This window comes from Plodia interpunctella, chromosome 15 (assembly GCF_027563975.2).
Source record: "Plodia interpunctella isolate USDA-ARS_2022_Savannah chromosome 15, ilPloInte3.2, whole genome shotgun sequence".
Classification (NCBI taxonomy): domain Eukaryota; kingdom Metazoa; phylum Arthropoda; class Insecta; order Lepidoptera; family Pyralidae; genus Plodia; species Plodia interpunctella.
Window position 1 is genome coordinate 6,917,787 of NC_071308.1, and position 11,286 is coordinate 6,929,072.

General features: G+C 34.9%; 1 long non-coding RNA gene across 2 annotated transcripts; it reads left to right on the forward strand.

Moving 5' to 3' along the window:
* Positions 1 to 2,326: 2,326 nt before the first annotated feature.
* LOC128676123 (uncharacterized) lies at positions 2,327 to 10,319 on the forward strand. 2 transcript variants are annotated; one of them, XR_008405367.1, is made up of 3 exons: positions 2,327 to 2,474; positions 9,481 to 9,694; positions 10,096 to 10,144. It is a non-coding gene; the product is annotated as an uncharacterized LOC128676123 (long non-coding RNA). The 2 variants fall into 2 exon arrangements; XR_008405366.2 differs by having other exon boundaries at positions 2,328 to 2,474; positions 10,138 to 10,319.
* Positions 10,320 to 11,286: the final 967 nt, after the last annotated feature.

An 11,286-nucleotide genomic window follows, 5' to 3' on the forward strand; every position in this document is an offset into this window, starting at 1 on the left:
TCGTCTTTGCTGTATTTTGTTTTAATTAGTTTCACCGCGAATATGACTTATTGTTCAATTTTAAAGTGCAAAAATTATTATTATTAGTTGAAGAAGAAATCATAAGAATGTAGGTGTTTCATACCACCGGAGAATAACGAAAATGTAGGTCACCGCAAATATCGTAATTAATCTTAGCTAAAGTTTTTTGTTTTATTACTACCGCCATCCGGCGTAGTAGCTGAACTTTATAGAAAAACTAGTGCCATGCTCGTTCGATAACGCACCTAGTATGCTACAAAAAAGTAAACTCTTTTGTACAGATTGAAGGCGTATTTTAGCTTGAAGATATGCAACCAATCAAATCTGATGTTTACTTGTAATGCACTATATTTATTTTACCGTTTGATGTGTTTGGCGTTTGGCGACACCATGTGCTGTAAGTATGTTGGTGTTATGCCAATTCCATTATTTTCTGTATTCCGTGTCTTAACCAATCAACTACACTCAAAGGTACATTGACACTGACTCGATGTAGCAGATACACAAAGACAAAGAAAATTGATAAATTAAATATTTATTCATAACTACGTATATTAACGGGATTAGCCCGAACTATTTTAATGTAAAATAGCTGACGTTTCAACGACCTTGCTGTCGCCGTTTTCCAAACCAGTTTGATACATTTGCAGTGTTCGTTTGTGGTGGTGATTACGGATAATTAATTTATTTGTATTGTTTTATACGTTTAAAACACATGAATTTTTATTCACTTAAAATAATTCAATGATGGTATATGCTATGGTAGTTATTGCATATCTTATTATTAGAACGATAAATATAACATCGACTGTGAGCCCCAAAACTCGCGCTCTGACGAAGTTGGTACTAATTCAACAAATAAATGGACAATTTACTTGTGGAACTCCGGCAAAGTTGGTCGTGTCCTCGGGCCGGCTCCGTGTGGACTTTTATAATTCCGAACTTGTCTGCTTCGAGTGATAGAGGACACATTGTGTTAGTTTTATCACAAACAGTGTGTTAATGTGAGGAACCTTTAACTGGGTTATTTGTCGAAAAGGGACATTATTTATCTACTTATTAGCTGCGCCTTCACTCCCATGGAACTTTTTTGTCAGAAAGTGTTATTGCAAGTTATATTCTTCCCGTATATTAAATTTCATTAAAATCCATACATGTTTTAGTTACACACATCTTCACATACAAACTTGCGTAACTTTAATATCAGCTAGAAATCTAATTGTTAATAAATATCAAACCATCAATTATGTAACATTCGGGTAAAATCAAATAATATTTCACATTTGTCTTTAATTTTATAAAATCCATATATAAATACAATTTCTCAATCAACAATACCGTCGAAATTATAACAAAAACAGAGATTTTATCCTATTCCAATAGATGGGCATTAGAAAACCGGCGAGGCGCTGTAGCTCATTCAAACGCAAATTGATTCCCGTTCTTGCGCCCCGAATATGGAAACAGAGTCGATGTCGATTGAAATTGAGGCATATCGAATCTATAAAAACAATTTTCTTCTCCGGATTGTTGATATAGGGGAGAGGGTTTCGTATATTTTTCGACACCATTTCGCGTTGGAGCGTGGACGTGACTGCGTGGTGAATGAGATTAGATCGCTGGCCGAGTTGCCGAGTTTGAGCCGACTTGATGACACTGCACGGAACTTAGTTGCAGTGCTAAGTCTTTGCCGATTCACTGGAGGGATCTTCGTGTTTGGGTCTTCCGATTATGTGAAAACTTGTTTGGTTGCTTACAATATCTTTATTATCTGAACTACAGGACCGTCCCGGCTTCGGTCGGGTAAAACCATAACAAAAAAGTAGCCTGTCACTCCAGAAGATTTCGTCTATTCAGCGTACTATTCAATGCTCACTACAATTTTTTTATTTATATTTTAGTTTTCTGTTTGTTTTATTGTTTGTATTGGATTTGGACAGATAAATTTTATTTCATATATTTTTTATTATATCTAATAAAAAATCTCTATCAAACATATTTTTTTGAAATTTCATTCTATCCTATCTATGTATAAAAACACTATTCCGAAAAGCTGATACAAACGTTTCAAGTAAGGGTAAGTTGCACCTGTCAACTTTGACGTTGACTTTAACCTACACGCCGCTAACGTTTACACAAAACACTGTACTTGCGTTTTTGTGCGCAGGTTAAATTTTAAGTCAAAGTTGGTGCAACCCACTCTAAGTCTTTTATTTCATAATGAACTAGTTAGGTTGAAAACAATTCGCACTCAACGCAAACAACTTTGGAAAATAAGAACAAAACGAAACAATCGCTACGGAAACCGACGTTAAATCCTCAAAACTTTTTCGTACAAAGCATTCCTACACAATCAGTCGAGATTTTAAACTAGGAGCATATATCTATACTGTAGGAGTTACAAAGTACTCGACTCGCTTAGTATGGAGTGTATTGACGTCCCAAACTGCGGGGTAAGTTGGCCTCCCGACATGAAAAATGCATTTAGTTTCTGCAACGGCTCGGCTGCCTATTGGTGGATACACAGAATGACAAATTTTGATGCAGAAGTGTCGAAAGCGCTTAATGCTTCTACTTGTATCTTGGAAATATATATAAAGTGTACAAATGTATCAGTTACCAGCCACCCATTCGCGCTTTTAACTTCGACCGTCATCGTAATTGAACATCTTACGTTCCGGAATTAATTAATTTTTCTTCCGTTCCGTGTAAATTATAAGTTTCTCTTCAAAACTTGACAACAACAACGTTGTTTAAACGTCCGATATTGAGAATCTGTTCACTATTCAGTAATAGAAAAAGGTTAAAAATATAGCGAGACGATCGGGGTTCAACAGCTATCCAGCTATTAATATTATCACGATTGATGGCTGTTTATGTGCATTAATTTTTATGCATGTTAGGATGGCAGATAATCTTATAATTAAAACAGAAATGCCATCTTCTAGGCATTTCTAGTTGTCTTATAATTCCGATATCCGTGGCAGATAGTTTTGGTTTGCGGTCGCTTCTAGTCGTACATTCAACTGTACATCGCAAATTCATCGCAAATTCGCCGTTTTTACAACTACATAGAGGTATATGTACGGCAACTTGACATGCAGTTTACTATACACAACACTTGACAATTTTGTTTTTCTTTGATGTTTTTTCTTTTACGTAACATACTGTGTGAGCGCTCGTGTAATTTCGTAGTTGTGTCTTTTTGTTTATGTATTTTCCTAAAATCTTCTCTAACTTCAGTCTATATACTATGCATTACCTATATATGATACATAGAGATATTATCATTCAGGTGTTGTGACTTTTGGAATGGTTAGATCATTACACATACAGACAGAATAAAGTGGGTGAGAACTAGATTTTGAACTAGATTTTTAACTTGAAGGGACATAACGTCAATACAAAATCTTTATAGAATTCATAGCGTATCGGTCGAAGTTGAATTGAAATCGAACCAAAAAGTGCTAGGTCTCAACTCAGTACAGCCGGTGAGACTGTGCGAAGTCGACCATCGAAACAACCATTGAACTATGGAACTATAGAAACAACGCACCGTTGACCGATAACAAATAACCAAACCATTCCTCGTAAAATGTTGCTTCCTATCGAATTTGTCACAAACGAGTATATCTATTACAGAGGTACATGTTTTAATACAAGGCGCAAGATTGCATCTCTTGGAATAAAAGAAAATACGTAGCTGATCAAGTGCGTGCGTCACCAATCTAAAGATATCGACCATGTTTGTATGCATTTTAAACTTACTGTAAAGTGCTACGATCGTAGACAATCGTAGCTTACTTAAAGCACTGTCGCAAATTCTACAAAATGCTAGGGCTTCGTATAGTCGCACACTTGAGCCACCATTAAAAAATTAACGCACAGGGGTTCACAAGTATTATTATATTTATATGTATATTTGGATGAGTTTCATCGATCAATCTTGGCGAACTAGTACCCCATGCTATATTTACTTGAGTTTAATACTAATTGTAAACTGTATAACTAATTATTTAATTGCCAAGAAACTACGAGTATATTAAAGTAACTGTCTTTAAAAACTTTTTATACAATCCACTAAAGATGCTTTGAGTCCCGCTGAAAATTGGCGCGAAACTGCTGGTCTGACCTCGTAATTACTACAGATGAAACTTATAACGATTAAAGTTTTTCTACTTTCAGTTCACCTTATCTTCTATATGGAACTTCTTGAACGTCCCGAAAAAAGACGAGTTTTTACTTTTATTACGTTTTCTTGTTCAACACTTGCAATTTTTATTCATTGACCATAAAGAGTGCTTTTCTAACTCCTATTGGTAAAAAGCTTATGACAAATCAAAGAAGTTATTGACGTTAGGGAGTATAATAAGTAGTATATAGGGAGTATATATAAGTTAGGGAGTAAACAAAATGATTATTATTACATAATTATTTGATTTATTTAAATATTAATTTTTAACCCGTTGATCGCAGAGAATTGTGACGCAATAGAGAAACAAATGTTTGACCGGCGTATTTGCACCGGTTCGTAAGGAAAACGTTAATTTCACTAAATGTGTATGTGTATTATAATGAAGATATTTTTTCACAAACAATGGATCAAGAGTTAGATCCAGGCGGTGCTCTTGGACCTGACCCGCATTGTGAGGAGATTCCTTTCGATGGACCCTTAACCACCACTGGTAGCTTAGATCTTAGCCCTGCCACCAATTAGATAACCTTTTTTTTAAAGATATATTTTTAAATTATATTTTGGTAGTTTTAAGTACAACTAGAAATAGGGAATTATGGAATGAACATGCATATTGCACCGAACCCACCGAACCCGATAATGGGATAACGTAAGGAAAATGATGTAGATATTTTTAAATAAAGTTACATTTCAAAATGTAGGTAAAAAGAGAGCATTCAAATAAATAACTAAAATAATAAATATTTATTATAATTATAAACAGATTTGTGACTAATAGAAACACATTTTATTGAATATTCATCGACAATCGGGTTATAAACATTGTTGCCATCCTGCGGGCGCGGCAGACCATCAATTATGTCGTTCGCGATCTACCCCGGTGTCCATCTGTGTGCCATTTGTACGCGTCACGACTCCCCAGCTACCAGCACACCCCCCACCGACTTCCATCTAAATTAGACCTTAATACCTTGTGACAAACACGCCGCAAATGGACGTATATGTCAGCAGATCTATGCAGGATCCTAATTCGAGCAACGGTGACAAAACAATCATTAATTAGATTAGATATTCAGCAAATCATTGGCCGAGGGAATGACTACGCGTTTGTTTTGCACGAGGAATAACAAAAAGCCAAAGATAGATGCGATATAAAAATAAGGTCATATCAGCTCTATATATTATTATTGTAGGACGTGACCGCTTTTTGTATTTCCTTGAGAAATTGAAAATATTTGGACATTGATCAAGTGTACAAATGTATTGTCCGTTTTATTAAATTCGAAAAATAATACAGAGGTTTACTTAAACATAATTATAATTAACATATAGTTTTTTGTGTACATAAATTGATAAATAAATAAATAAATAATTGTATTATGGAGGAATTATTTAAACGTTCAAAAAAAATCTTATAAAGACATACCTAATTTAAAAAAACAATATTCAATATACAAATCAATATAATATTTTTAAAGTAGTATCTTAGTATATATACATCAAAATCAAATCAAATCATTTATTCAGAAATTAGGCCTTCACAGGCACTTTTTCACGTCATATATGTTAAATGATGTTTACCAAAGCTACAAACTACTAGCATTTCGGAACGACCACTGCTGAAAAGAAATGCCAAAAGAAACTCGTTCAAACAGTGTTGGTCCCTATTATGCCAGAAGTGCTTACCATTTTTGAAATATAAATTTATGTATAATTTTTTATCAGTAATATAACAATGTAAGTATACAATAAAGTACATGGTCAAAAGGTATACTGAAACATATTATAATTGTGATCAAGTGCTGATGAAAGGAAAATATATATTCAAAAAAAACTTTCATTAAAAGATCGAGCTGACCAGTTCCCCCGGCAGCACCCGTTCACGAGTTGACGCATGAGTCAGCCATCGCGAAGCTCAACCACATAGATATTTTTCAGTATCATTCAGTTCAGTATATATAATACTAGCTGCGCCCCGGGAATTCGCTCCCGTGGGAATTTCAGGATAAAAAGTACCCTATGTATTATTCCAGGCTATATTCTACCCGTGTACCAAATTTCATAACAATCCATCCGGTAGATTTTGCGTGAATGAATGGAGTAACAAACATACTTACACACTAAGTACATCCTCACAAACTTTCACATTTCTAATATTAGTACGTGTGAATTAAGTACAAAAAAGAACTTGCATCTCAGGTGAGTCCTAATATCAGCTTTGTTACTTAGTATCCGCTTTCGCTCACTGGCACCGTCTCTACCGTCTCTATATACCTGGAGAGCATACAACGATTGATGACTCCAGACATAGTAGGTAGAGTCAGCTAGTCGCTAGATAGCGCTTTGTGCTTTGAAAAATTGCATAATAAATTCACTTTTCAGCGATGGCTGTGCTAAATTATTTATATAACGTTATTTATCATGTTGAATGAAATTATATTTAGGTACTGTATGAGGTCATTAATATTTGGTTTTATACCATCAATTTGTTTATTATTTATTTAATCAAAATTGTATTATAACATACCAAATATTTCTACATATGATCACAGATATTTACATTGCACCCGTTGTGTTTGTGTCCATCAAACCTACAATACGCCTTTTCCACATTGTATCTACTCGTACCTACATCATTTATGTTATGCTGTGTGATAATACATATGTAAAGTACCTAACTTGTGCAATAATGTATTATTGTATTGTAGCCCACGTCACAAGCTTTAGTGCTTGTGCTTAGTATGTCTATTTTTTTCCATGACATTTTTTTAAACTATTATCAAGATTGGTCTAACATAAAACATTATCACGCACAAGTGTTACATAAACCGCGCTGCATCGTAACGACCGTTCAGCATTTGTAATAGAATCTGCTCTTGAAAATCGATCCTGCAGCCCACTAGATTTGTTTAAATTTCATGTATGAATATCTCTGACATTCGTGACCATTATGTGTAATTTAAAAGCTATATTTATGTGACAAGTCTTTATAGAAAGACTTATCATTGACTTTATTAATGAAGTAGTTTTCCATTGCATTCATTTCACACAAATGATATAGCATTAACTAGAGTGCATGTTTCCTCATGATGTTTTAATTACGGAAGCAAGTGTGTGTTAGCAACCCAGTGGTTTAATATGAAAACTGCTATATAGGAGTTTTCGTGTACAATTTCTTGTGACAAAAGTAGAATTCGCACTCAGACTTTTCGGTGTCAAAAATTAAATTTTTTGTATTGTGTATATTTTTATGGCCCAGCTTTTTCCTTTATTTGGACGTCTACATATGCGAAAATGCGCTCAAAGTCAGAGGAAGTCAGCAAATCTGCTATTCTGTTTGATACCGTCTGAACTGCGTCGAGTTAAATAAAAAGAAGCACATGTCCAACTGACAGAGCTTGTTTGTAAAATAATGTAACATAAAATCAAATTCAATTGCATGCCAGGCTCTGAACTGAAGCAACATTTACAACCGAGAACTGAATTTCGTAGTGTAATATCCCTCGTTCGTTTTCATAAGTGGATACACGAAATGAAATTTTCATTCACTGTTTCATAACTAGTTATTAAAAAAGACTATTATTCATAACATCGAGTGCCTCTCTGTCACACTCTAGTGTGACATAGAAGATTTTTTTCTATCTGGTATGACGGATATTTATCCAGACTGTTGACTGTTAGAAATAAATGATTGGCAACGATAAATAGCTTGTTTTGCTCACAGCTGCAATGTAAGCGTTTTTCTGCAAACTCGAACATTAAAAATCTCGGTGAAATATACATTTGAAAAAAAGATAAATTACAGTTTAAAGCGAAATATTCTAGTATGTATGCAAATACATTCCAGGTGTGCAAATACAGACCAGACCAGATTAGGGTTTTTGTACAAAAATCTAGGGACGTTGTATCAACATAACCAATTTCTCAATTTAATAAATAACATAAACTTGTCAATTGCAACCAAATTATAAAGCAAAAACGAAAATATAAACATTTCAGTATTTTAGTTTTCAATTTTACGGTATTCTATTGACATCTCTGTTACACATGTCTCGCCAAAAACCACTCATATTATCTGACATTGAAAAATAAACGACAGCATGTGAAACTATATCCGTTCCCCAGTGTGAGGCGCGTCTTACGTGTCATCGACGAAGTGTCTACAAAAAACATGGTTTTATTTCAAAAAGTCGAGTAACTCAATATCTGTCAGCGAAACTAGAATATCCCGTGGCAGGAAATAAAATAAAAAGCGGCAACGGCGTGAATCGACAATATTTTTATATTTCACCCTACTGGTTTAAGGCGCCGATCCATTATTTTATCACGATGTAAAAAATCTATGGTTCTATTCTTACGTATCTGGTGGTCCATATAAACTAGTTGCAAACTGTGTGGCACGAGCACAATTCGAAGAGTCTTTTCATCACCAGCCAGTACCACTTTAGAGTTATGTTCGATGAAAACTATTTTTTTTTGTCTGTTTTTAGCCTGTTTAAGTGTTCCACTGTTCAAAAGCCTCCCCTTATGGCCTCTACAGATTTTTATCTTGGACTATAAAAACTATATAACTTGAATGTTGTGGAACTGAAAATCTCCGATATAGTTATCGCACAGATACATGATACGAATTCGCGAGCCAGTGATTTGAAAATTCCTGGTTTATATCGCATGGAGTACCTTGCTGCCGTGCGCCGTTTCTTTTATGAGAAAACAATGCATTTGATATACAGAATTCAAAACTGTTCTTCTTTTTCTTCCTTGCTTGTTCCTGTTAGTTGGAGGTATTCTGAACTAGTGTTATTTCCATTTCTACAAAATATGCCTGCTGTAATTTAAATATTTTGGTATACCGCGCCCTGCGACCGCACCGTTCAATGTAAATATCTCGGTATAAAAAAACATATTTTAGGGAAAATATGTAAGGTTTTTTCAACAAATCAAATTCACAGATAGTAGTTATCTATGAACTTCTACAACAATAAGTTCTTTTTCTTAAAAAATTACATTTTTGACACATGCTTCTATTGTTGCCAAAGAGATCTTATTGCATTCAATTCAGTCCGTATAGTAAACCGTAGAGGAGTTCCCACGTCGGGAATCATTCCTAGGTGCACTATCTGGGCATGCTTATCATAATAAAGCATTGTCATTAAAACTAAACGTGTATACAAAATTTCAGCTAAGACGGATGTCTGACGCAAGATTCCACCCGAATAGACGTGAAGTATTTGTTTTATAATAATACCTACTTACTTTTTTAGACAGCCGAGTAATAATAAAGCAAATATCGATTATATCTCGGCCAATTCCAAAAAAATACTCAACAATTCTATAATGAGATCCACAGTGGAAAACGTTCACGTAATTAGAAAAAAATACGAGGAATATCTTCCACGGCACATAAGAGTACTCCAATTTGCGAGGTCGCTGGGATATCGATGTGGGATGGAGCTTGAAATCCTCAGTGATACAAGTGTAGGTACAATTAATTTTATATAACATTGACATCAATATAGAACATCCATACTTGACTATATTTATAAATATGAAAGTGTGTTTGTTTATCCGTCTTTCACGTCAATACAGAGCGTTGAATAGAAGTGATTTAGTCAAAGAGCTGGATAGTGACATAGGCTTTGCCGCGGGCGAAGCCGCGGCCAATAGCTATTACATTAGCTGAATTCAAATTGAATTTTTAAATAAAACTACGTAGAATGACATCTAGAGTATATCATGATGGAATTTAAAGAAAAAATAGTAGTTACCTAATGCCTTTAATGTGATGTGAACAGCAACTGGGTACAATTTATGAACTACGAGCTACCTGACAGCTCACCATGTTCCCGAAATATATATACTTATCTATACTTGTATAGAATGACCGTCCGCCGCCTCCATCAAGGATTTTTGTCCCTCAGTTGCCAAGTCCGACACCGAGGAAGAACATGGAGCCGTCCAATTCTAGGGCGGAAACCACACGCCTACATCAGATGAAAACCCATAAATCTCTTATCAACACTTTTGAAGATCCTTCCTCAGCCACAGTTTCGCAACTCTTGGTTCTGTCTACCCCATAAAATAATAAATATGTGTCACGATCTGTGATTGTTTGCCAACGCCTAATTCTAATGGATTTCTATTGATATTTTAATTTAAAGTAGCAAAATAACTTGTTTCTCTTTGATTTAGAATCTGGAAATGTGTATATTATGTCTATTGCAATACGGAAATACATTTGACTGCGTACGTATAGAATGTTTACAATTCGCACTTCACAATAAGCAGTTAAACGAATGGCAGTCAACTATAAACATTAATCTAAAAAAATATGTAACAAAAGGTACAAAATCGAGAACCAAAACATGTTGCATGAAAGCCTCTTGAAGCGTAAAAACACTACTCTGCGTTGTACCCAAAAAGATAATCCCAAAAGCTACAATCGGCCATCAGACTCGAAAGGGACAATCTCAATTTGGCACAGATTAACATGGCATTGATCCGTCTGTGGACCCAATCTGTGCAAATTGCGACGATTTCTGTGAAACAACACGTGACCCCGGCTAGGATTGAGGTCCGATGCTGAGAGTAATAGGGATAGTATAGAATAAACAAAAGAAAACAATAGCCACACCATATTATATAAATAAATAAACACACAGATTGAGATAGCCCCAAAGTTCGAGACTTGTGTTATGGGATACTAACTCAACGATACTATATTTTATAACAAATACATAAAATATAAATATCCAAGACCCGGGCCAATCAGAAAAAGATCATTTTCCATCTTGACCCGACCAGGGATCGAACTCGGTTCAGTAGCAAGAACTTTACCACTGCGCCACCGAGGTCGTCAAAAATATAATATGTTACAATATAATCATTTTAAATATAGCGACATCTACCACGCCATAAAATAAACACCAATAACGCAAAGTTGACACAGCAAAAATAGCCATAATAATGATAGTTGAATTGATAAGACTAGATCGCAGTGTTGATATTCGGAAGGTTGGATGCATATATTTACAACCTTTGAGCCGCTGTATGAAAGTCGTTATTTTGTG